The following is a 25,805-nucleotide window of genomic DNA, read 5'->3' as shown; positions in this document are numbered from 1 at the left end:
AATATCTTAGTAACACTGATATATAAGAAAAAACAAAGAAACGCAACCCCAGATAAAATGCGCATGCACAAAATTAAGACAGACCGTAGGGACCTGCGGGTTCTTCTCTGCAACCAAATTTGCAGTTTCTATGTCACAACACATTTCACACTGATACAACACACACCGACATTTTCCCTCAAGTACCTGAAACACTTTTCAAGGTATTTACTTCAGCAGGAAAACCATTCAGCATGAAGAAATGAGCGTCCGTGCAGCAGCGAAGAACCTTGTGACAAATCTCTTGTGTTGTAGAGATAATAATCCACTGGTAATTGTCAGGTGGTGGGGGCAGTAGTACAGATCATGGCCAATGTCACACTTGCCTGTGTGAGCCGATATAACAAGGGCATAGCCACACACACAGTGCTCTCTGGAAGTCTCCAGGGGTTATAGTGTAAGATTCCCATCTAAGCAGACGATGATGTTATCCAAACATGGGAGCTGAGCGGAGTTTGGCCATTATTAGAATTCAGGCAGGTGCGACATTAACATTTAAATATGTCTGACACTCAGGTAGATTACTCTATGGCCCTCATTCCGAGTTGTTCGCTCGCAAGGCGATTATAGCAGAGTTACACACGCTAAGCCGCCGCCTACTGGGAGTGAATCTAAACATCTTAAATGTGCGACCGATGTATTCGCAATATTGCGATCAAAACCGAGTTAGCAGTTTCTGAGTAACTCCAGACTTACTCTGCCTGTGCGATCAATTCAGTGCTTTTCGGTCCCGGCTGACGTCATAAACACACCCAGCGTTCGCCCAAGCACTCCCACCGTTTCTCCAGACACGCCTGCGTTTTTTCCGGAAACGGTAGCGTTTCCTGCCACACGCCCCTAAAACGCCGTACATCCGCCCAGTAACACCCATTTCCTGTCAATCACAATGCGTTCTCCGGAGCGACGAAAAAGCCGTGAGTAAAATTACTTTCTTCTTAGTAAAGTTACTTGACGCATGCGCAGTGCGAACATTACGCATGCGCACTAAGAGAATTCTCACTGCGATGCGATGAAAAATACCGAGCGAACAACTCGGAATGAGGGCCTATGTTTGTACAGCAGAGTAGGATGTGTTGATGTAACTTGATCACTGAGACAATACAGAAGCAAATAACTTTACATTCAATTCTTTTGTTTATTTTCCTTCCCAAACTATTGTTAATTTAGGGGAATGTGATAAATAGTAATGTGGCGTAAATATTTAATTTTATGCATAGGGCTACGTTTAAAAAGACAAAACATGGCGTTGTAGAAACCAAACGTATTTGTAAGTGCCTTTAGGTGGTATGAAAAATTATATATTCTTAAGTCAGCGCCGGATCTAGACTTTGTGGCGACCTGGGCGAAAAAATAGGGGCGTGGCTTCACGGAGAAGGGGCATGGTCAGTTATGCCCCCTGTAGAGTCGTGCCCTCAGTAGAGTTGTGCCCCCAGTACTGTGCCCCCAATAGAGTTGTGCCCCCTAGTTGCACCGTGCCCCCTGTAGAGTTGTGCCCCGTAGTTGCGCCGCTTAAAAAATATAAAACTAAAGAAAAATAAATGAATACTTACAAATCCCCGCTCCTGCTTCCTGACCGCTGCTGCCCTCCGTCTCCGGACGCCGGGGCCGCTCCTCTGATCTATGGGAGAGACGTCATGACGTCTCTCCCATAGCACCGCACAGACACTAGAGGTCAATTATGACCCCTAGCGTCTATGTGCCGCTCCCACAATGCAGTGCGGTGTGCGATGACTTCATCGCGCACCGCATCTACCAAGCACCGGGGGGCACCAGTAGCGTATCTTGCCATGGCGGCGGCGCCCTCCGGACGGTAGTGGTGCCCCCCGGAAGGCGGCGCCCCGGGCTAAAATCCTGCGTGCCCGTAGCAAGATCCTCTACTGTTTTAAGTATATTTGGTGCTTTTTATAACAAATTGATTGTATGAGGTCATAGAAATCTAGAGGCCTTATGTGATAGCCTGAGCGATGCAGGCTGTGCGGGTTTTCTGGCGAGTATGCCTGTTTTTTTAAAGCAGCAACCAACCTGGTTTTGCCTTGTAAATGATTGCCACTTTAAAATCACGGCATACAGATGCTCCTCACTTAACAACTAGAGATGTGCGGCGGGCACTTTTCGTGTTTTGGTTTTGGTTCTGGATCCCCACTCGTATTTTGGATGTGGATTGGTTTTGCCAAAACCTCCCTTTCGTATTTTGGTTTTGGATATGGGTGATTTTTGAAAAAAAACATAAAAACAGCTAAAATCACAGAATTTGGGGGTAATTTTGATCCTACGGTATTATTAACCTCAATAACATTAATTTCCACTCATTTCCATTCTATTCTGAACACCTCACACCTCACAATATTGTTTTTAGGCCTAAAAGTTGCACCGAGGTAGCTGTTTGACTACGCTAAGCGACACAAGTGTGCGGCACAAACACCTGGCCTATCTAGGGTTGGCACTGCAGTCCCACTGCACTAATGGTGGATACCGGACGCACGTCTAACACCAACATAACTGTCAAGGCCTCAGTTATCCGTTTTGCAACAGGATGACTGCTGTCTTATTTCATCTTCCTCGCAAAGGAATGTTGGACAGTCAATTGCTTAGTTGAAGTAGTACAAGTGGTCTTCCGACTTCCCCTCTAGGATGATGATCGACTCCCAGCAGCAACAACAGCAGCAGCAACAGTAGTAGGAGGAAGTGGTTCTTGATCTTTACCTATTTTATCCTTCAAATTTTTGTTCTCCATTATTTTTCTGGAGTTATATAACAAATTGCAGCAAAGGAGAGTGTACCTCTACACCACACAGAGCAAACCCTGTAAAAATTATTTGGATTAAAATAAGAATTTACTCACCGGTAATTCTATTTCTCGTAGTCCGTAGTGGATGCTGGGAACTCCGTAAGGACCATGGGGAATAGCGGGCTCCGAAGGAGGCTGGGCACTCTAGAAAGATTTATGACTACCTGGTGTGCACTGGCTCCTCCCACTATGACCCTCCTCCAAGCCTCAGTTAGGACACTGTGCCCGGACGAGCTGACATAATAAGGAAGGATTTAGAATCCCGGGTAAGACTCTTACCAGCCACACCAATCACACCGTATAACTCGTGATACTATACCCAGTTTGACAGTATGAAAAACAACTGAGCCTCTCAACAGATGGCTCAACAATAACCCCTTAGTTAACAATAACTATTTACAAGTATTGCAGACAATCTGCACTTGGGATGGGCGCCCAGCATCCACTACGGACTACGAGAAATAGAATTACCGGTGAGTAAATTCTTATTTTCTCTGACGTCCTAGTGGATGCTGGGAACTCCGTAAGGACCATGGGGATTATACCAAAGCTCCCAAACGGGCGGGAGAGTGCGGATGACTCTGTAGCACCGAATGAGAGAACTCCAGGTCCTCCTCAGCCAGGGTATCAATTTTGTAGAATTTTGCAAACGTGTTTGCCCCTGACCAAGTAGCTGCTCGGCAAAGTTGTAAAGCCGAGACCCCTCGGGCAGCCGCCCAAGATGAGCCCACCTTCCTTGTGGAATGGGCATTTACAGATTTTGGCTGTGGTATGCCTGCCACAGAATGTGCAAGCTGAATTGTACTACAAATCCAGCGAGCAATAGACTGCTTAGAAGCAGGAGCACCCAGCTTGTTGGGTGCATACAGGATAAACAGCGAGTCAGATTTTCTGACTCCAGCCGTCCTGGAAACATATATTTTCAGGGCCCTGACAACGTCTAGCAACTTGGAGTCCTCCAATTCACTAGTAGCCGCCGGCACCACAATAGGCTGGTTCAGGTGAAATGCTGACACCACCTTAGGGAGAAATTGGGGACGAGTCCTCAACTCTGCCCTATCCATATGGAAAATCAGATAAGGGCTTTTACATGATAAAGCCGCCAATTCTGACACTCGCCTGGCTGAAGCCAAGGCTAATAACATGACCACTTTCCACGTGAGATATTTCAGATCCACGGTTTTTAGTGGCTCAAACCAATGTGATTTTAAGAAACTCAACATCACGTTGAGATCCCAAGGTGCCACAGGAGGCACAAATGGGGGCTGAATATGCAGCACTCCTTTCACAAATGTCTGAACTTCAGGTACTGAAGCTAGTTCTTTTTGAAAGAAAATCGACAGAGCCGAGATCTGCACTTTAATGGAGCCTAGTTTTAGGCCCATATCCACTCCTGCTTGCAGGAAATGCAGAAATCGACCTAGTTGAAATTCCTCTGTTGGGGCCTTATTGGCCTCGCACCATGCAACATATTTCCGCCATATGCGGTGATAATGCGTTGCCGTAACATCTTTCCTGGCCTTAATAAGCGTAGGAATGACTTCTTCCGGAATACCCTTTTCCTTTAGGATCCGGTGTTCAACCGCCATGCCGTCAATCGCAGCCGCGGTAAGTCTTGGAACAGACAGGGCCCCTGCTGTAACAGGTCCTGTCTGAGCGGTAGAGGCCACAGGTCCTCTGAGAGCATCTCTTGAAGTTCCGGGTACCACGCTCGTCTTGGCCAATCCGGAACCACGAGAATTGTGTTTACTCCTCGCTTTCTTATTATTCTCAATACCTTTGGAATGAGAGGCAGAGGAGGGAACACATAAACCGACTGGTACACCCACGGTGTCACTAGAGCGTCCACAGCTATCGCCTGAGGGTCCCTTGACCTGGCGCAATATCTTTTTAACTTTTTGTTGAGACGGGACGCCATCATGTCCACCTGTGGATTTTCCCAACGGTTTACCAGCATCTGGAAGACTTCTGGGTGAAGTCCCCACTCTCCCGGGTGGAGGTCATGTCTGCTGAGGAAGTCTGCTTCCCAGTTGTCCACTCCCGGAATGAACACTGCTGACAGTGCTAGTACATGATTCTCCGCCCATCGGAGAATTCTTGTGGCTTCTGCCATCGCCATCCTGCTTCTTGTGCCGCCCTGTCGATTTACATGGGCGACTGCCGTGATGTTGTCTGACTGGATCAGCACCGGCTGGTGTAGGAGCAGGGATCTTGCTTGACTTAGGGCATTGTAGATGGCCCTTAGTTCCAGAATATTTATGTGAAGGGAAGTCTCCTGACTCGACCATAGTCCTTGGAAGTTTCTTCCCTGTATGACTGCCCCCCAGCCTCGAAGGCTGGCATCGTGGTCACCAGGACCCAGTCCTGTATGCCGAACCTGCGGCCCTCTAGAAGATGGGCACTCTGCAGCCACCACAGTAGAGACACCCTGGTTCTTGGAGACAGGGTTATCAAGCGATGCATCTGAAGATGCGATCCGGACCACTGGTCCAACAGGTCCCACTGAAAGATTCTGGCATGGAACCTGCCGAAGGGAATTGCTTCGTAAGAAGCCACCATCTTTCCCAGGACCCGTGTGCAGCGATGCACTGATACCTGTTTTGGTTTCAGGAGGTCTCTGACTAGAGATGACAACTCCCTGGCTTTCTCCTCCGGGAGAAACACTTTCTTCTGGACTGTATCCAGAATCATACCCAGGAACAGTAGCCGTGTCGTCGGAACCAGCTGTGGCTTTGGGATATTCAGAATCCAGCCGTGCTGGTGCAGCACCTCCTGAGATAGTGCTACTCCCACCAACAACTGTTCCTTGGACCTCGCTTTTATTAGGAGATCGTCCAAGTACGGGATAATTAAAACTCCCTTTTTTCGAAGGAGTATCATCATTTCCGCCATAACCTTGGTAAATACCCTCGGTGCCGTGGACAGGCCAAACGGCAGCGTCTGGAATTGGTAATGGCAATCCTGTACCACAAATCTGAGGTACTCCTGGTGAGGATGGTAAATGGGGACATGCAAGTAAGCATCCTTGATGTCCAGGGATACCATGTAATCCCCCTCGTCCAGGCTTGCAATAACCGCCCTGAGCGATTCCATCTTGAACTTGAATTTTTTTATGTACGTGTTCAAGGATTTTAAATTTAAAATGGGTCTCACCGAACCGTCCGGTTTCGGTACCACAAATAGTGTGGAATAATAACCCCGGCCTTGTTGAAGTAGGGGTACCTTGATTATCACCTGCTGGGAATACAGCTTGTGAATTGCCGCTAGCACCGCCTCCCTGTCTGAGGGAGCAATCGGCAAGGCAGATTTTAGGAACCGGTGGGGAGGGGACGCCTCGAATTCCAGTTTGTACCCCTGAGATACTATTTGCAGGATCCAGGGATCCACCTGTGAGCGAGCCCACTGATCGCTGAAATTCTTGAGGCGACCCCCCACCGTACCTGGCTCCGCCTGTGGAGCCCCACCGTCATGCGGCGGACTTGGAAGAAGAAGCGGGGGAGGACTTTTGCTCCTGGGAACCTGCTGTTTGTTGCAGCCTTTTTCCCCTACCTCTGCCTTTGGACAGAAAGGACCCGCCTTTTCCACGCCTGTTTTTCTGGGTCCGAAAGGACTGAACCTGATAAAACGGCGCCTTCTTAGGCTGTGAGGGGACATGGGGTAAAAATGCTGACTTCCCAGACGTTGCTGTGGAAACTAGGTCCGAGAGACCATCCCCAAATAATTCCTCACCCTTATATGGCAACACTTCCATTTTAGAATCTGCATCTCCTGTCCACTGGCGAGTCCATAAGCCTCTCCTAGCAGAAATGGACAATGCACTTACTTTAGATGCCAGTCGGCAGATTTCCCTCTGTGCATCTCTCATATATAAGACTGAGTCTTTTATATGGTCTATGGTTAACAGGATCGTGTCTCTGTCTAATGTGTCAATATTTTCTGACAGTTTATCTGACCACGCAGCGGCAGCACTGTACATCCAAGCTGACGCAATAGCTGGCCTAAGTATAATGCCTGAGTGTGTATATACAGACTTCAGGATCGCCTCCTGCTTTCTATCAGCAGGTTCCTTGAGGGCGGCCGTATCCGGAGACGGTAGTGCCACCTTTTTAGACAAACGTGTGAGCGCTTTATCCACCCTGGGGGGTGTTTCCCAACGTGACCTATCCTCTGGTGGGAAAGGGAACGCCATTAGTACCTTCTTAGGAATTACCAATTTTTTATCAGGGAAAGCCCACGCTTCTTCACACACTTCATTTAATTCATCTGATGGGGGAAAAACTACGGGTAGTTTTTTCTCCCCAAACATAATACCCTTTTTAGTGGTACCTGTAGTTATATCAGAAATGTGTAACACCTCTTTCATTGCCTCAATCATGCAGTGAATGGCCTTAGTGGGCATCAGGTTAGACTCATCGTCGTCGACACTGGTGTCAGTATAAGTGTCGACATCTGGGTCTGCTTGCGGTAGCGGGCGTTTTAGAGCCCCTGACGACCCATGCGACGCCTGGGCAGGCACGAGCTGAGAAGTCGGCTGTCCCACATTTGGCATGTCGTCAATTTTCTTATGTAAGGAGTCTATACGTGCACTCATTACTTTCCATAAGCTCATCCACTCAGGTGTCTGCCCCGCAGGGGGTGACATCCCTTCTAAAGGCATCTGCTCCGCCTCCACATCATTATCCTCATCAAACATGTCGACACAGCCGTACCGACACACCGCACACACACAAGGAATGCTCCGAATGAGGACAGGACCCACAAAAGCCCTTTGGGGGGACAGAGTGAGAGTATGCCAGCACACACCAGAGCGCTATATAATGCAGGGACTAACTGAGTTATGTCCCCTATAGCTGCTTTTTCTATATATTATATACTGCGCCTAAATTTAGTGCCCCCCCTCTCTTAGACTGCAGGGGAGAGCCAGGGAGTTTCCTTCCAGCGGATCTGTGAAGGAGAAATGGCGCCAGTGTGCTGTGAGAGATAGCTCCACCCCTTTTCCACGGACTATTCTCCCGCTTTTTTCCATATTCTGGCAGGGGTATTTTCCACATATATAGCCTCTGGGACTATATATTGTGGAATTTTTGCCAGCCAAGGTGTTATTATTGCTTCTCAGGGCGCCCCCCCCCCCCCCCAGCGCCCTGCACCCTCAGTGACCGGAGTATGAAGTGTGTATGAGGAGCAATGGCGCACAGCTGCAGTGCTGTGCGCTACCTTGGTGAAGACTGATGTCTTCTGCCGCCGTTTTTCCGGACCTCTTCTTGCTTCTGGCTCTGTAAGGGGGACGGCGACGCGGCTCCGGGACCGAACACCAAGGACTGGGCCTGCGGTCGATCCCTCTGGAGCTAATGGTGTCCAGTAGCCTAAGAAGCCCAATCCGGCTGCAAGCAGGCGAGTTCGCTTCTTCTCCCCTTAGTCCCTCGCTGCAGTGAGCCTGTTGCCAGCAGGTCTCACTGAAAATAAAAAACCTAAATCTATACTTTCTTTCTAAGGGCTCAGGAGAGCCCCTAGTGTGCATCCAACCTCGGCCGGGCACAAAATCTAACTGAGGCTTGGAGGAGGGTCATAGTGGGAGGAGCCAGTGCACACCAGGTAGTCATAAATCTTTCTAGAGTGCCCAGCCTTCTTCGGAGCCCGCTATTCCCCATGGTCCTTACGGAGTTCCCAGCATCCACTAGGACGTCAGAGAAATATTAATAACCCCTTTATTTGGAGTAAATAATATACAGCACAGGACAGCACCACTGAACATATACGGCAGTACCACTGGGTATATACGGCAGTATTACTGGAATTATATGGAAGTACCACTGGACTTATACAGCAGTATCACTGGATTTATACGGCAATATCACTGGTCTTATACAGTAGTATTACTGGACTGGATTTATACGCCAGTACCACTTCATTTATATGGCAGTACCACTGGACATATACGGCAGTATCACTGGACTGGATTTATACGCCAGTACCACTGGATTTATATACGGCAGTACCACTGGACATATACAGCAGTATCACTAGACTGGATTTATACGCCAGTACCACTGTATTTATACGGCAGTATCACTGGAATATGGCAGTACCACTGGACATATACGGCAGTATCACTGGAATAATATGGCAGTACCACTGGACATATACGGCAGTATCACTGGATTTATACGGAAGTATCACAGGACTGGATTTATATGCCAGTACCACTGTATTTATACGGCAGTACCATTGGACATATATGGCAGTATCACTGGAATAATATGGCAGTACCACTGGACATATACGGCAGTATCACTGGATTTATACAGCAGTATCACTGGACTTATACTGCAGTATCACTGGTCTGGATTTATACGCCAGTACCACTGGATTTAGATGGCAGTACCACTGGACATATACGTCAATATCACTGGAATTATACGGCAGTACCAATGGACATATACGACAGCATCACTGGATTTATATGGCAGTATCACTGGATTTATTCGGCAGTATCACGGGACTGAATTTATACGCCAGTTCCACTGGATTTATACGGCAATACCACTGAACATATACGGCAGTATCACTGGAATTATATGGCAGTACCACTGTACATATACAGCAGTATCACTGGATTTATATGGTAGTATCACTGGACTTATACATCAGTATCACTGTACTGGATTTATACGGCAGTACCACTGGACATATACGGCAGTATCACTGGAATTATATGGCAGTACCACTGGACATATACAGCAGTATCACTGGATTTATATGGCAGTATCACTGGACTTATACAGCAGTATCACTGGACTGGATTTATACGGCAGTATCACTGGACATATACGGCAGTATCACTGGACTGGATTTGTACGGCAGTACCACTGTATTTATACGGCAGTACCACTGGACAAATACAGCAGTATCACTAGACAAATATGGCAGTACCACTGGACTGGATTTATACGGCAGTATCACTGGACATACACGGCAGTACCACTGGACTTATATGGCAGTACCACTGGACTTATACGGCAGCACAGGGACACTACCACTGGACTGATGCAGCACAACACAGAACCACTGGACTGGACTTATACAGCAGCACTGGACATATGGCAGCAGAGAACATCCCCACTGTGACTGGACTGATGCAGCATAAGAAACTACACTGGACTGAGCAGCACAAGACAGCACTGGAATCGCCACCCCACTTTCCCTCCCGCACAGATACTGAGGACGGAGACACGTCCCCTCGCTATACTCTCCAATGCCGGAGTGAAAATGGCGGCGACGCACGGCTCCTTATATGGAATCCAAAACCCGCGAGAATCCGACAGCAGGATGCTGACGTTTTGCCTCTTCTGGTTTCTGAGTCAGGTGGGAAAACCCGAGCCGGGCTTGCATCCGGGCTCAGGTAGTGAAGTTCAGGGGGGTTTGGTTCTTAGAGAACCGAACCCGCTCATCTCTATTAACAACCTACCTGCTTAACAACTGCTCGAACTTACAACCAGCTCTTTGACCAGCTGGAAATGGAACTTTAATCATTTTTATAATTTTCAATGACTATACGTTTATGTTCTGTAATACTGTACATTACATAAGAGTTATGCAAAGTAAAACAAACTCATCAAGTTGAAATTTCATTTAAACATTTTGTTTATTCAGAATAAATAAAAACGATTATCTGTATTAAGTATTGTCTCCTCGCTTAACAACCAATTCGTTTAACGACCTAGGGCCTAGGGGGTCATTCGGGTCAGAATTGCGCAGTATCGATTGCCTCTGCCTGACTGACAGGCAGAGGCGGTCACAGGGCGGGAGGGGGCTGGACGGCGGCATTAAGCCGCTGTTTAGGGGGCGTGGCCGGACCGATGGGGGGCGGGCCGCGGCAGCTGCGTGACATCTCACGCAGCCGCTGCGGCCAGTGACAGCGACGATCAACTCCCGGCCAGCCGCAGGAGCTTTTGTATTTGTGCAAGGGGGGGGGGGGGGCGGACTGACATGTGGGGCGGACTAGCCCAGTGCTGGGCGTCCCCCCACATGTCAGGGAAGATGATAGTAGCTGTTATAAATGTAGCACAGCTACGATCAACTCGGAATGACCCCCTTAATTCGGATCTGCTCGCAGCAGCAAATTTGTTAGCGAATGGGCAAAACCATGTGCACTGCAGGGGGGGGGGGGGGGGCAGATATAACATGTGCAGAGAGAGTTAGATTTGGATGGGGTGTGCTCGTTAGATTTGGATGGGGTGTGTTCAAACTGAAATCTAAATTGCAGTGTAAAAATAAAGCAGCCAGTATTTACCCTGCACAGAAACAATATAACCCACCCAAATCTAACTCTCTCTGCACATTATATCTGCCCCCCCCCCTGCAGTGCACATGGTTTTGCCCATTAGCTAACAAATTTGCTGTTGCGATCAGATCTGAATGAGGCCCTTAGTCGTAGGAATGGAACTCATTAAATGAGGAGCATCTGTACTCACAGGAATTCCCACACAGACTGCATCTTGAAGGCTATTACATAAGCCCCTAGGTGTGTTTTACCAGGGCTGTATCTACAGGTGTGCTGTCGCACGAGGTTCAGGGTTGGTTGCTGCTCCACAGCACCTGCATTTGGCTTGTAGGTGCCTGCTGCGACACCCTGCAGCCAGTAGAGCTACTGCAAAGCCTCCTGGAGCATCTCCTTGGCAGGCACCCTGCAGCCAGTAGAGGTACTCCAGAGCCTCCTGGAGCATATCCTTGGCAGGCACCCTGCAGCCAGTAGAGGTACTCCAGAGCCTCCTGGAGCATCTCCTTGGCAGGCACCCTGCAGCCAGTAGAGGTACTCCAGAGTCTCCTGGAGCATCTCCTTGGCAAGCACCCTGCAGCCAGTAGAGGTACTCCAGAGCCTCCTGGAGCATCTCCTTGGCAAGCACCCTGCAGCCAGTAGAGGTACTCCAGAGCCTCCTGGAGCATCTCCTTGGCAAGCACCCTGCAGCCAGTAGAGGTACTCCAGAGCCTCCTGGCCATCTCCTTGGCAGGCACCCTGCAGCCTGTGGAGCTCTTCTTCCCACAGCCGGTGGCGCCACCCTCTAGGCAAAATTACATAATATCATGGGTTTAGGGGTCAGCACAGGGTACACTGTGCCCTATCACAGCATTGTATTTTACCTTACCTGAAAAGCAAAGCACTTATAACAAGCTGGTTTTGCCTTTTAAATAAATGATAAAATCTCCACTTTATATGTCAGAAAAATCTGCCCTTTTACAAATGGGGACCCTTGTTACATTTGGCCCAAAGTACTCACCTACCAAACAACTGTCATATTGTCAGAAATAAATCTAGGATTGCTTCCTGCATGTTGTATCCATAACTACGTGCACACAAACAATACACAATATCAGTACACTTGGCTAATACAGCAATTTACAAATCCTAGTCCATATCAGTAATATTATATAATCTCCCATAAATAACAATTCACGTTTCAGTGACATCTCAGTGATTTCCTCTAGTGATAACACAGCCCAACAAAAAATAAATGTTGTTTAGTTGCCAAGGATATTTGGATGAATTTAGGGTATTTTGGGGTTGCTGATTTAATGAAAGATTATTTCTTAAATGGTCTCTAGTTATTGAGATAATGGATACTCTCAATCAATAGGGAGCTTAGCCATAATGCGGTCATATGGAAATCTACGGGAACATTCTAGAAGTTGAGACACGAATATTCTAGAATATCCCCCCTCCATATATAAGTGATCGTCCACTGACAGTTTGCAGTTGAGTACTTTGCGTTGTCTATTGTGTTTTTCTTGTTTCTCATCAGTGTAGGAATGGCCATCAACCATCGATGATTTGAGGTGAACACTTTTACCATCAATGGGGGAGAAACAAATGGTTTCCCGCCATTGATGGATGAGAGCTACTAAAAAACATTTTTTTTATGTTTTTCCTCCAACTGTCGGGACACGGTGCTTAGCTCTGCACCATGACACTCACGAAGACCGTCCCCATGCTCTGATTGGCCCACAGCTCATTTAACATTAATGCAGGGGTGACCATCGAGAGGTAAAACCATTGATGGTTCCCTTACAGATGTTTTTTCTATCATCATGGGTTATCCATCAATAGTACCATCGATGGATAGCCATCCCTACGTCCGTGTGTCTCAAATTTGACAGACAAGCTACAGTTAACCGATGTCATATTCAGAATCAGCAGCAGTTACCCCAAAATTGCTCTAATATAATTGACAATAAAATGAGACTCTATCCAACTTCTCATCTTGGCCCGATTGTCTAGAAAATGTTCCTTCTGAATATCTCTCACTAGTACTTTAAGTCCTCTCCTCAGTGCCCTCGACTGCGTGACAGGCGGTTCACAGGTCGCCACGGGTTCTATTCTCTTCAATGGGTGTCGCGGACACCTACGAGTGGGAATAGTCCCTGTTGGTTGGCATGCCGACTGTAGGTATTGTGAGGGGGTGGGATGTAGGGGGAGGTATTGTGCCTGGCGGCCTCCTGACCGCCAGACACATAACTACATCCCTCAGGAATAACTATGCCCCAGCAATAGTTATCATTGTACCATACTTGTTTACTCTCCCATAATTTACAGGACACTCCTGAGATCCTGGGAGAGTATACATGTCATCGTGGCCCAGGCTTACGTTGCAAAATGCTGCAAACTGCAGATCCATGAGACCTCCCTCTCCAAATTACTCAAAGGCATTCCTACAAAGTCAGCAAATATGCATTGTTCTCTGGGGTGTCAAGGGGATGTGGGGGAGCTGGTACACATTACAACCACACTGGCTTCTGTAGGGGCCCAGACATAAAGGGTAGGTGCAAACACACCCCATTGTAGCAGTGTGCACCATGCTTATATAGGAAGGAGCATAGTTGCGCTCCCTCCAGTGGCCCCAGACCTGGGCCTGGGTAATTAGTACCTTCTCCCCTCTCTCTTGGCGCCACTGGTACTAAGCCTAATTAAAGCGAAAGTGGCCGGAGATAAATTCCCAGCCAATCAGCTCCTAAGTACCATGTTACAGGCTGTGTTTGAAGAATAACAGTTAGGAGCTGATTGATTGTTACTTTGGACCTTATTCAGCATCAGTTGCAGTTTTACTAAATTAGCAAAACTGCAACTGCATGCGATCGCATACTTGGGGTCGCCCAGCACAGGGCAAGGCCACCTAGCATGCTAATAGTGGCTAGTAATGCAATTGCAATTCAAATAAGGGAAGCCTTCCTGCCTGTGCAGCCTGGCTGTAAAGGCAGTCGGGCCATCACCATTTTCTTTGGTGTAGTGTCCGTATGTAAGGTCACGCGGCCTCCCGAGCCCACCCGTCGCCTTCCCAACAATGCTGCGTTGCCACCTTTGATCGCATTGGATGGCACGCGCACGCGCAGAACGGACCCTGCGTGTGCGCACTGGGCAAAAAAACGTCCAGATGCAATTGCATTGCATAACCGATGCGAGCTGACTATGGGGGTAAATCACATCTTATTGCTGGGCTGCTCATTTTGCTGTCCTTTGATCAGATAGTCGCCGCCTCCACGGGGGGTGTAAATTCAACGTACAATTGTGCAGTCTCTGCGCAACCAAGGACTTACTCTTCCAATGTGATGAGAATGGGCTGATCTGGACCGGAGCTAACGCCTGCGTTTTTCCGGACACTCCCTGTAAACGCTCAGTTGCCACCCACAAGTGGCCTCTTCCTGTCAATCACCTTTCGAATGCCCGTGCGATCAGATTTTTCGCACCATCCTGACGCTGACTAGCGATGCCTGTTGTAGGAGTCTGAAACGCATGTGCATTGCGGTGCATGCGCAGTTATGACCTGATCGCCCGATGTGTGAAAACGCACAGCAGTGATCAGATCTGAATGACCCCCTAAGGCATTTATTTCTGTCCCCTTTATCTCTGTCCAAGTCTTAGTACATAATCCCCCTAATCTCTCTCCACTTTATCACTCTCCAAGCCTTAGTACATCTCCCGCTCACTGATTCAATAATCTTTTTTTCTACAGAAAATGTGATAATAAGTAAAGGTCGTATCAAGGCGTGTACAAACCAATAAGCTAAAGTTGTCTAAAAGTTGAAAAGCTGTTTACGGATTTATATGTAAGTACATTTCGATGGCGCAGATCTTTTAAGACACAGGGATAACATCTTTAATAACTCCCGTGAGATAACACTCTCTAAGAACTGGAAGAACTCACAGATGAGAGGGAGGCAGAAGTCCACAGCAAGAGTTCACTTAGGAAATGCAGTTACTCGGGAAGTCTGCCGTTGTGATAAAGTGATTAGGGGTCTTTTAAATTATGGAACGTGCTGCAAAATGCAAAATACAGAATTATTCATATGGTTGTCGAGCGGAAACGTTTATGAATAAAAAAGCTGTAATCCACAGCGACCATTGAGACATTTGCATTCATATATGGAGCTGTGCTAGAAACAAAACGACAGGCTGTGATTGCTAGCTGTGATATTTTTCCCAGTGCATCTGTTTTATAAATATCCTCCATGGAATACATGGAACAGAGCAATGATCTGTAGGTACTGTATGTAGGGAGAGATGTCAGTGAAATAATAACCTGCAAATTGACTTGTATAATTCAATAGTTGGCACCAGGGCTTATAGTGATCCAGGAGAGGTGGTCAAACTCATTTCCCCCACCACCTACCACCCCCTCCCATTAGGCGGAGGCAAGCTAGGGTTTTTGACAGCCTGTTGGTTGCAAAAAAATTAGTGTGGTCTTACAAGGAAGGGTGTGGTCACACAATAGTACCCCCAATTCAAATTATGCCACACAGTAGAACAATCTTATTCACATCTCACCGCATGTAGTGCCCCTGATTCATATTACACCATGTAGTAGTGCCCCTTATTCATGTGATGACACACAGTAGTGCCCCTGATTCACATAACATCACTCAGTAGTGTCCCTTATATACAATATCCACAGTAGTAGTGTTCCTTACACATAATGCCCACAATAGTAGTGCCCCTTCAACATTACACCCACAGTAGTGCCACTTATACACATAATGCCCACAGAAGTGCTGCTTATAAACATAATGCCCACAGTAGTAGTGCCCCTTATACACATAATGCCCATAGCAGTATCCCTTATATACATCTCTGCCTCTGTTACTCCAGCAGATCACTGACCGTGTCAAGTCCATGCCCTGTGTCCCTCCAGCAGATTCCCCACCTCTCTGTGTCCCTCCAGCTCCATTTCAACTTGTCTTCAGCATGCACAGAGCCTGTTTCTCTTTGACTCTTCTTCACTTTAGCAGTGGTGACGCCATGACATTGCATATGCTGTGCCAGAAAAAGAAGCCACTGTGACCTGAGGAGGGGATGAATGCCCTCCGACAGACACAGCATGTGTGAGTACCAGGAGGGGGGGCTCCAGGCAGAGGACAATGGAGCCGCCAGGACCTAGGGAAGGGGGAGGTAGCTGCAGCTCATCAGTGACACTTGCGCTGCCCGCAACATCTATTGACAAGGGTGGTGGGGCAGGCTTTTCTGTTGGAACTACTGTGCAGGGCTGTGAAGGAGGTGGAACTAGTTCCACCTGCCCTTACAGGTGGTGGAACTCAGTTCCACCCCGTTCTCCCTCACGTTAACCCCTGGTTGCCATACATACAGTAGGTTTCCTTTAAGAATAATAAAAAATTTTGTAGTAATATTTTTGAAAATGTAAATTCACATCCAGGGGTGTAATAATAACAGCTTGGGTTCAATCTGCTGGCATTTGGGATGAATACTGACCGCGGCATCCCGATGGTCGGAATCCCGACAGGGAATGGTAAGTATACTTACCTTCCCCCCTGGCCCCCTAACCCACCCTCCCCACAGTCTAACCCCCCCTCCCCCAGCCTAAACCTAGCCCTCCCCCCAACCTAACCCTAACCCTCCCCGGGGGGTGCCTAAACCTTACCTTACCTCCCCTCCCAGCACCCTAGATCGAACTCCACAGGGCGCAGCCTAAACCCCCCTATCCCCACAGTTTACCTCTCCTGCGGGCCGTGTCTGCTCGTTAGGCATCCCGGCTGTTGGGATTCAGGTGCCTGGATGGTGAACCTATTTGAGATTCCGCCGTCTGCCTGCCGGGATCCTAACCGGATCCCATATTAACTACTGAAAGTGAAGTGCACTACTGCACAAACTCCATATTGCTGCGCCTTCTTCGGGAACGCTTCATTCCCTGTGCCGAGGCTACTACGGAGCATATGCAGAGCCATCCTGATTCTATATGAGAGTATCATAGTGGAAGACAGTAGTCTTCTATTTAGCACCAGTGAGACCTGCAATTACCTGCTGATTTATCAGCTGTTACAGCATCCAGCACCACTTCCCGTTAAGCACCTAAATACAGTCACCGGTTGGTGAGCTGAGTAACACCACACTCCATTGCATATACGAATGTGTATACAGTGAGTACAGTTGTACCTGCTTTATCTTCGATAAAACCACCCCACGGGTTAAGTAACTGGGCTGTTTGTAGTTAGGAATCCGCTGGTGTATACAGAAACTCTGCTACATCCTCAAACCTGTACACACATATTTCCAACATTAAAGACCAAAGGGTTCGGTTGCGCAGCGCAAGAAAGAAATTAACTGTGCCAGAACCTACTTAAACTGTCTGAGGGAGATTGCTGCTGCAAACGGATTGATCTGTCTGTTGAAGAACCACACTTTCTGCAATATGGCCAGTTCTGGTTGGGTGCTGAGCTCCGTCCATGTGATCCAAGGGACAGCCCCATGTAATGGGAATTTTATGGGAGTTTCATGGGTGGGTAATTCAACTTTTATGCTTGATCATAGCATTCGGAGAGACAGAGATAGGACGTCTGTTTCTGATGGATCTTTTGCACCTAGCATGGATCTAGTGCAAATCCAGATACTAATAATGACAGTTACGTCTGCAGATGTAAACTGAGTAGGCGGGACAGGCTTCCACCTTATGGATTTTCTGCACACTGCAGCAGATTCTCGCTTTTGCATAAGAAAGTAGAATGCCACTGCCATACAGAAAGGTGATTGCAGGTACGTCTGACTCCGAATTAGCCCCAGAATTGCCACATGGTGTAGGCTATAATGCCTCTCTGAAAGATCCTCGAAGTATATATTAAAATGTAACCTATATTCGGTATTAATAAAAATAATATCTAGCAAGTTAAATAGTCAAACATATATAGTGTCGGACTGGGGCATGAAGAGCCCACCGGGGGAATGCAGTGATAGGGGGCCCATACTTAGGGGTGTGGCCAGCCTCCACAGAGGCTTGAAATACACAATTGTCTTGTGCAGTGTAATGCAACATATCTACCATGTATAATACAAGTGCACAGTCTGGAACTTCCTTGGAGGAGGGGGTGGGCCCTCAGTCAGTGGGGCCTACCGGTGGTTTCCCCTGTACCCCTGTGGGCCAGTCCGACCCTGAACATATATCAAAGAGTACAAAAAATTACAATTATCTGTGTCTACATTAATCAAGTAAAGATAAATGATATGCCAGGACTCTTGAGACATCTGTGGGTGCTGGATTATACTGAGGGGGTGTGACTAAATCAAGGAGGCATGATCATGCCACCTCTGAAACAAAAGCAACCATAGAATTGTATAGCCACCATAGATTTGGAGGATAGAATTGTATAGCCACCACAGATTTGGAGGTTGGAATTGTATAGCCACCACAGATTTGGAGGTTGGAATTGTATAGTCACCATAGATTTGGAGGTTGGAATTGTATACCCACCACAGACTTAGTGGTTGGAATTGTATATCCACCATAGATTTGGAGGATAGAATTGTATAGCAACAATAGATTTAGAGGTCGGAATTGTATAGCCACCATATAACCACCATAGTTTTGGAGGCTGGAATTGTATAGCCACCATAGATTTGGAGGTTGGAATTGTATAACCTCCATAGATTTGGAGGTAAGAATTGTATAGCCACCATAGAGTTGGAGGTTGAAATTGTATAGCCACCATAGATTTGGAGATTGAAATTGAATAGCCACCATAGATATGGAGATTGAAATTGTATAGCCACCATAGATTTGGAGGTTGGAATTGTATAGCCACCATAGATTTGGAGATTGGAATTGTATAGCCACCATAGATTTGGAGGTTGGCATTGTATAGCCACCATAGATTTGGAGGTTGGAATTGTATAACCACCATAGATTTGGAGGTTGGAATTGTATAGCCACCATAGATTTGGAGGATGGAATTGTATAGCCACAATAGATTTGGAATTCAGCATTGCAGCCACCATATACTGTATTTGGAGGCCTACATTGTATAGCTACCATAGATTTGGAGGTCGACATTAGCCAAAACAATTTTGAGGTGTTTTAATTGAACAGTGGCAGGTGATTTAGGGGTTTACTCTGCATAGATTCTACCGATTTGGATCTGAATTTTGAATCTGCCAGGTATCTGTAATGGGCCCTACACACTGGCCGACCCGCCACCGAGCTGCCCGACGGCGGATACGGCCGACGAGCGACCCGGCGGCGCGGGGGGCAGTGACGGGGGGAGTGAAGTTTCTTCACTCCCCCCGTCACCCGGCTGCATTGAAGTGCAGGCAAATATGGACGAGATCGTCCATATTTCCCTGCATGCACAGCCGACGGGGGACCAGCGATGAACGAGCGCGGGGCCGCTCATCGTTCATCGCTGGAGCCTCCACACTGAAAGATATGAATGAGTTCTCGTTCATTTATGAACGAGATCGTTCATATCTTTCTAACAAATCGGCCAGTGTGTAGGGCCTATAAGTCTCCACCAGAAATTTAGGGTCTGCAGATCATATATTGGTTCCCATGAATACTAGTCAAATTGGTCTGTGCTGTATTTGATTATGCTGAACCGTCCAAATCTCTACAGCTGTACTTGTCTGCATCCGCAGTGCATGTTCATGGTTGATGCCAGACTTACATACACTTATGCCTGTATTATTAAACATTATTTTAGCTTTTCTATACATGAAAAAAACTCCTTAACACAGCAGAAAAGGGCCAACGAGTCATAAAGATGGAAGGTGCTGTCAGCCACAAGTAATGACTTGCAGGTATGCGCGTGAATGTAGAGTCACTGTTGTCCATCACTGTCTTAAATACTAATGTCTCTAGTCATGTATTACTGAACCTAATTTACAGATAAGCCCATACACATTGCACTAATGTAGCACATAAATAGTTTCTGGAAAACACGTAATACTCCCTCTTAAGTAGGCTACAACCTTGATAATATGATGGATCTAGTGGCACATGGTGTAAGGTGTAAATGTTCATGATGTAAGATCAGCAAGTAGTGCCGTACAGCCAGTGTAAGTATTATCAGGTGACCTTGTGGATCAGCTCGCAGGAAAATCAATGGCATAGTTTAGAGCAGGCCTGGCCAACCTGTGGCTCTCCAGATGTTGTGAAACTACACATCCCAGCATGCCCTGCCACAGTTTTAGCATTCCCTAATAGCAAAACTGTGGCAAGGCATGATGGGACTTGTAGTTTTACAACAGCTGGAGAGCCACAGGTTGGCCAGGCCTGGTTTAGAGTGTTGCTCAGTTTAATGAAACAAAAACTATTTTCATTGCTCTGTCAATAAAAGGGACGGCCACTAACCTTATACAGTATATTATACATGAAATCTGCAGGCACAAAGTTATAGACAATATCAGGGAAAATAATAATGAAAACTGCCATTGGTCCTCATATTAGGGGCTGTGGAAACTTAATTATATAGTTGATTGAATTTGTGTGTGAAATAATAGAATTTTCTGTGCAAATGTGTATTTTCAATAAAAACAGTCTAACATATCAGGAAATGATGTGCAGCAATGCAGAAATCTAATTCTGTAAGGGGCATATTCATCATCAAAAAATTGTGCAATGAGAATTTTTAGTTTTCAATTCTCATTGTATTCTCTCCAAAAAAAAAATCAGGATTCATCATCCCAGCATGAGACAGTTTTCATTTCCAAAACTCTGCTTTTTGAGAAGACAGTTTTTCCGAAAGTGATAACTTTCCCCTCTGCAGCTGAGGCCCCTCCCACTTCCCCGCTGGGACAGCATTGCCGGTCTCCGGCTGCAGAGGCCTTCTCCCCCTGCTGGGACATCATTGCCGGTCTCCAGCTACAGAGGCCCCCCACCTCACCGCACTGCAGATGTGCACCCCCCTTTTCCCCGCGGGCATGTTATTGCTGGGCTGCAAAAGTGCCGACTGTGACCGCTCCCCCCTTTTTCCCAACACTTATATGTCCCGGCGGCCGGCGCACTTATGTGTCCCGGCTACTGGCTGCATCCCCCAGGTGGCAATTCATATGTGTGCTGCGGCCGCTCTCTTCACACTTTGATAACCGTGCCAAACGTGCAACCCCCCCCCCCCCCCCCTTGCATCGTACTGGCGGGGCTGCAAGGCTGTGAGTGCAGCGGCTCCCCACCCCACTATAGCCAGGCTGCTACTTCCCCCCAGGCAGCTACTTATAGCAGGGGCGGCCCGGCTGCAGAAAGGAATGCTGCAGCCGTGGCCCCCCTCTCGCCCTCGCCGCCGGCACCTTACAGGGGGCTGCCCAACTGCAGAGATCATACTGCAGCTGCAGCACCCCTTTCCTCTGCTGCACATGTTGCCGTGTAAACGGCAGCCTGTGAAGGGATTAGGGGGCTGTTCACCATCTCAAGATGGCGAACATTTTCTCGCTCAAACTCCGAAAAAAATGCTTTTTCAGAGTCTGATGAATGTCACAATTTCTACATCTCCTGCGGAGTGTAGAAATTGTGACATTTTAAGGATGACGAATAGACCCCTAAGTCTTATGTGATTAGCGCTCTATAGAACCTGTTTTTAAAAAAAAACACCGGTATACATGTAAAAGGAGGTGAGATTTAACGCAAAGTATTTCTGCTGCTTGATGCATGCTGCCCATAGTCTTGCATGTCTTTATCCCTCTTTTATGTTCCTGAAATTCAATTAGACATTTTCAGTAGAGATGAGCGCCGGAAATTTTTCGGGTTTTGTGTTTTGGTTTTGGGTTCGGTTCCGCGGCCGTGTTTTGGGTTCGACCGCGTTTTGGCAAAACCTCACCGAATTTTTTTTGTCGGATTCGGGTGTGTTTTGGATTCGGGTGTTTTTTTAAAAAAACCCTAAAAAACAGCTTAAATCATTGAATTTGGGGGTAATTTTGATCCCAAAGTATTATTAACCTCAAAAAACATAATTTACACTCATTTTCAGCCTATTCTGAACACATCACACCTCACAATATTATTTTTAGTCCTAAAATTTGCACCGAGGTCGCTGTGTGAGTAAGATAAGCGACCCTAGTGGCCGACACAAACACCGGGCCCATCTAGGAGTGGCACTGCAGTGTCACGCAGGATGGCCCTTCCAAAAAACCCTCCCCAAACAGCACATGACGCAAAGAAAAAAAGAGGCGCAATGAGGTAGCTGACTGTGTGAGTAAGATTAGCGACCCTAGTGGCCGACACAAACACCGGGCACATCTAGGAGTGGCACTGCAGTGTCACGCAGGATGTCCCTTCCAAAAAACCCTCCCCAAACAGCACATGACGCAAAGAAAAAAAGAGGCGCAATGAGGTAGCTGTGTGAGTAAGATTAGCGACCCTAGTGGCCGACACAAACACCGGGCCCATCTAGGAGTGGCACTGCAGTGTCACGCAGGATGTCCCTTCCAAAAAACCCTCCCCAATCAGCACATGATGCAAAGAAAAAGAAAAGAAAAAAGAGGTGCAAGATGGAATTATCCTTGGGCCCTCCCACCCACCCTTATGTTGTATAAACAAAACAGGACATGCACACTTTAACCAACCCATCATTTCAGTGACAGGGTCTGCCACACGACTGTGACTGATATGACGGGTTGGTTTGGACCCCCCCCAAAAAAGAAGCAATTAATCTCTCCTTGCACAAACTGGCTCTACAGAGGCAAGATGTCCACCTCATCTTCACCCTCCGATATATCACCGTGTACATCCCCCTCCTCACAGATTATCAATTCGTCCCCACTGGAATCCACCATCTCAGCTCCCTGTGTACTTTGTGGAGGCAATTGCTGCTGGTCAATGTCTCCGCGGAGGAATTGATTATAATTCATTTTAATGAACATCATTTTCTCCACATTTTCTGGATGTAACCTCGTACGCCGATTGCTGACAAGGTGAGCGGCGGCACTAAACACTCTTTCGGAGTACACACTTGTGGGAGGGCAACTTAGGTAGAATAAAGCCAGTTTGTGCAAGGGCCTCCAAATTGCCTCTTTTTCCTGCCAGTATAAGTACGGACTGTCTGACGTGCCTACTTGGATGCGGTCACTCATATAATCCTCCACCATTCTTTCAATGGGGGGAGAATCATATGCAGTGACAGTAGACGACATGTCCGTAATCGTTGTCAGGTCCTTCAGTCCGGACCAGATGTCAGCATCAGCAGTCGCTCCAGACTGCCCTGCATCACCGCCAGCGGGTGGGCTCGGAATTCTGAGCCTTTTCCTCGCACCCCCAGTTGCGGGAGAATGTGAAGGAGGAGATGTTGACAGGTCGCGTTCCGCTTGACTTGACAATTTTGTCACCAGCAGGTCTTTCAACCCCAGCAGACCTGTGTCTGCCGGAAAGAGAGATCCAAGGTAGGCTTTAAATCTAGGATCGAGCACGGTGGCCAAAATGTAGTGCTCTGATTTCAACAGATTGACCACCCGTGAATCCTTGTTAAGCGAATTAAGGGCTGCATCCACAAGTCCCACATGCCTAGCGGAATCGCTCCGTGTTAGCTCCTTCTTCAATGCCTCCAGCTTCTTCTGCAAAAGCCTGATGAGGGGAATGACCTGACTCAGGCTGGCAGTGTCTGAACTGACTTCACGTGTGGCAAGTTCAAAGGGCATCAGAACCTTGCACAACGTTGAAATCATTCTCCACTGCACTTGAGACAGGTGCATTCCATCTCCTATATCGTGCTCAATTGTATAGGCTTGAATGGCCTTTTGCTGCTCCTCCAACCTCTGAAGCATATAGAGGGTTGAATTCCACCTCGTTACCACTTCTTGCTTCAGATGATGGCAGGGCAGGTTCAGTAGTTTTTGGTGGTGCTCCAGTCTTCTGTACGTGGTGCCTGTACGCCGAAAGTGTCCCGCAATTTTTCTGGCCACCGACAGCATCTCTTGCACGCCCCTGTCGTTTTTTAAAAAATTCTGCACCACCAAATTCAAGGTATGTGCAAAACATGGGACGTGCTGGAATTTGCCCATATTTAATGCACACACAATATTGCTGGCGTTGTCCGATGCCACAAATCCACAGGAGAGTCCAATTGGGGTAAGCCATTCCGCGATGATCTTCCTCAGTTGCCGTAAGAGGTTTTCAGCTGTGTGCGTATTCTGGAAAGCGGTGATACAAAGCGTAGCCTGCCTAGGAAAGAGTTGGCGTTTGCGAGATGCTGCTACTGGTGCCGCCGCTGCTGTTCTTGCGGCGGGAGTCCATACATCTACCCAGTGAGCTGTCACAGTCATATAGTCCTGACCCTGCCCTGCTCCACTTGTCCACATGTCCGTGGTTAAGTGGACATTGGGTACAACTGCATTTTTTAGGACACTGGTGAGTCTTTTTCTGACGTCCGTGTACATTCTCGGTATCGCCTGCCTAGAGAAGTGGAACCTAGATGGTATTTGGTAACGGGGGCACACTGCCTCAATAAATTGTCTAGTTCCCTGTGAACTAACGGCGGATACCGGACGCACGTCTAACACCAACATAGTTGTCAAGGACTCAGTTATCCGCTTTGCAGTAGGATGACTGCTGTGATATTTCATCTTCCTCGCAAAGGACTGTTGAACAGTCAATTGCTTACTGGAAGTAGTACAAGTGGGCTTACGACTTCCCCTCTGGGATGACCATCGACTCCCAGCGGCAACAACAGCAGCGCCAGCAGCAGTAGGCGTTACACGCAAGGATGCATCGGAGGAATCCCAGGCAGGAAAGGACTCGTCAGACTTGCCAGTGACATGGCCTGCAGGACTATTGGCATTCCTGGGGAAGGAGGAAATTGACACTGAGGGAGTTGGTGGGGTGGTTTGCGTGAGCTTGGTTACAAGAGGAAGGGATTTACTGGTCAGTGGACTGCTTCCGCTGTCACCCAAAGTTTTTGAACTTGTCACTGACTTATTATGAATGCGCTGCAGGTGACGTATAAGGGAGGATGTTCCGAGGTGGTTAACGTCCTTACCCCTACTTATTACAGCTTGACAAAGGGAACACACGGCTTGACACCTGTTGTCCGCATTTCTGGTGAAATACCTCCACACCGAAGAGCTGATTTTTTTGGTATTTTCACCTGGCATGTCAACGGCCATATTCCTCCCACGGACAACAGGTGTCTCCCCGGGTGTCTGACTTAAACAAACCACCTCACCATCAGAATCCTCCTGGTCAATTTCCTCCCCAGCGCCAGCAACACCCATATCCTCCTCATCCTGGTGTACTTCAACACTGACATCTTCAATCTGACTATCAGGAACTGGACTGCGGGTGCTCCTTCCAGCACTTGCAGGGGGCATGCAAATAGTGGAAGGCGCATGCTCTTCACGTCCAGTGTTGGGAAGGTCAGGCATCGCAAACGACACAATTGGACTCTCCTTGTGGATTTGGGATTTCAAAGAACGCACAGTTCTTTGCGGTGCTTTTGCCAGCTTGAGTCTTTTCAGTTTTCTAGCGAGAGGCTGAGTGCTTCCATCCTCATGTGAAGCTGAACCACTAGCCATGAACATAGGCCAGGGCCTCAGCCGTTCCTTGCCACTCCGTGTGGTAAATGGCATATTGGCAAGTTTACGCTTCTCCTCCGACAATTTTATTTTAGGTTTTGGAGTCCTTTTTTTTCTGATATTTGGTGTTTTGGATTTGACATGCTCTGTACTATGACATTGGGCATCGGCCTTGGCAGACGACGTTGCTGGCATTTCATCGTCTCGGCCATGACT

The 25,805-nt window shown here is 47.6% G+C and overlaps 1 protein-coding gene across 4 annotated transcripts in view; it reads right to left on the bottom strand.

Annotated features, from left to right (window-relative positions):
• ZNF385B (zinc finger protein 385B) overlaps nt 1-25,805 on the bottom strand; it is an 893,240-nt gene that overhangs the window by 254,989 nt on the left and 612,446 nt on the right. The window contains exon 1 of one of the 4 annotated variants that reach the window (XM_063933341.1): nt 187-366. The exons of the other annotated variants lie outside the window; for them this stretch is intronic. The gene's annotated coding sequence lies outside the window, so the exon portion shown is untranslated. Of the gene's footprint in view, nt 1-186; nt 367-25,805 lie in introns of those variants that run through there. 4 annotated transcript variants of the gene reach the window in all.

The sequence above is a fragment of the Pseudophryne corroboree genome, chromosome 7 (genome assembly GCF_028390025.1).
Source record: "Pseudophryne corroboree isolate aPseCor3 chromosome 7, aPseCor3.hap2, whole genome shotgun sequence".
Classification (NCBI taxonomy): Eukaryota; Metazoa; Chordata; class Amphibia; order Anura; family Myobatrachidae; genus Pseudophryne; species Pseudophryne corroboree.
The sequence above is the reverse complement of the archived record's forward strand: the minus strand, read 5'-3'. Positions and strand labels throughout refer to the sequence as shown.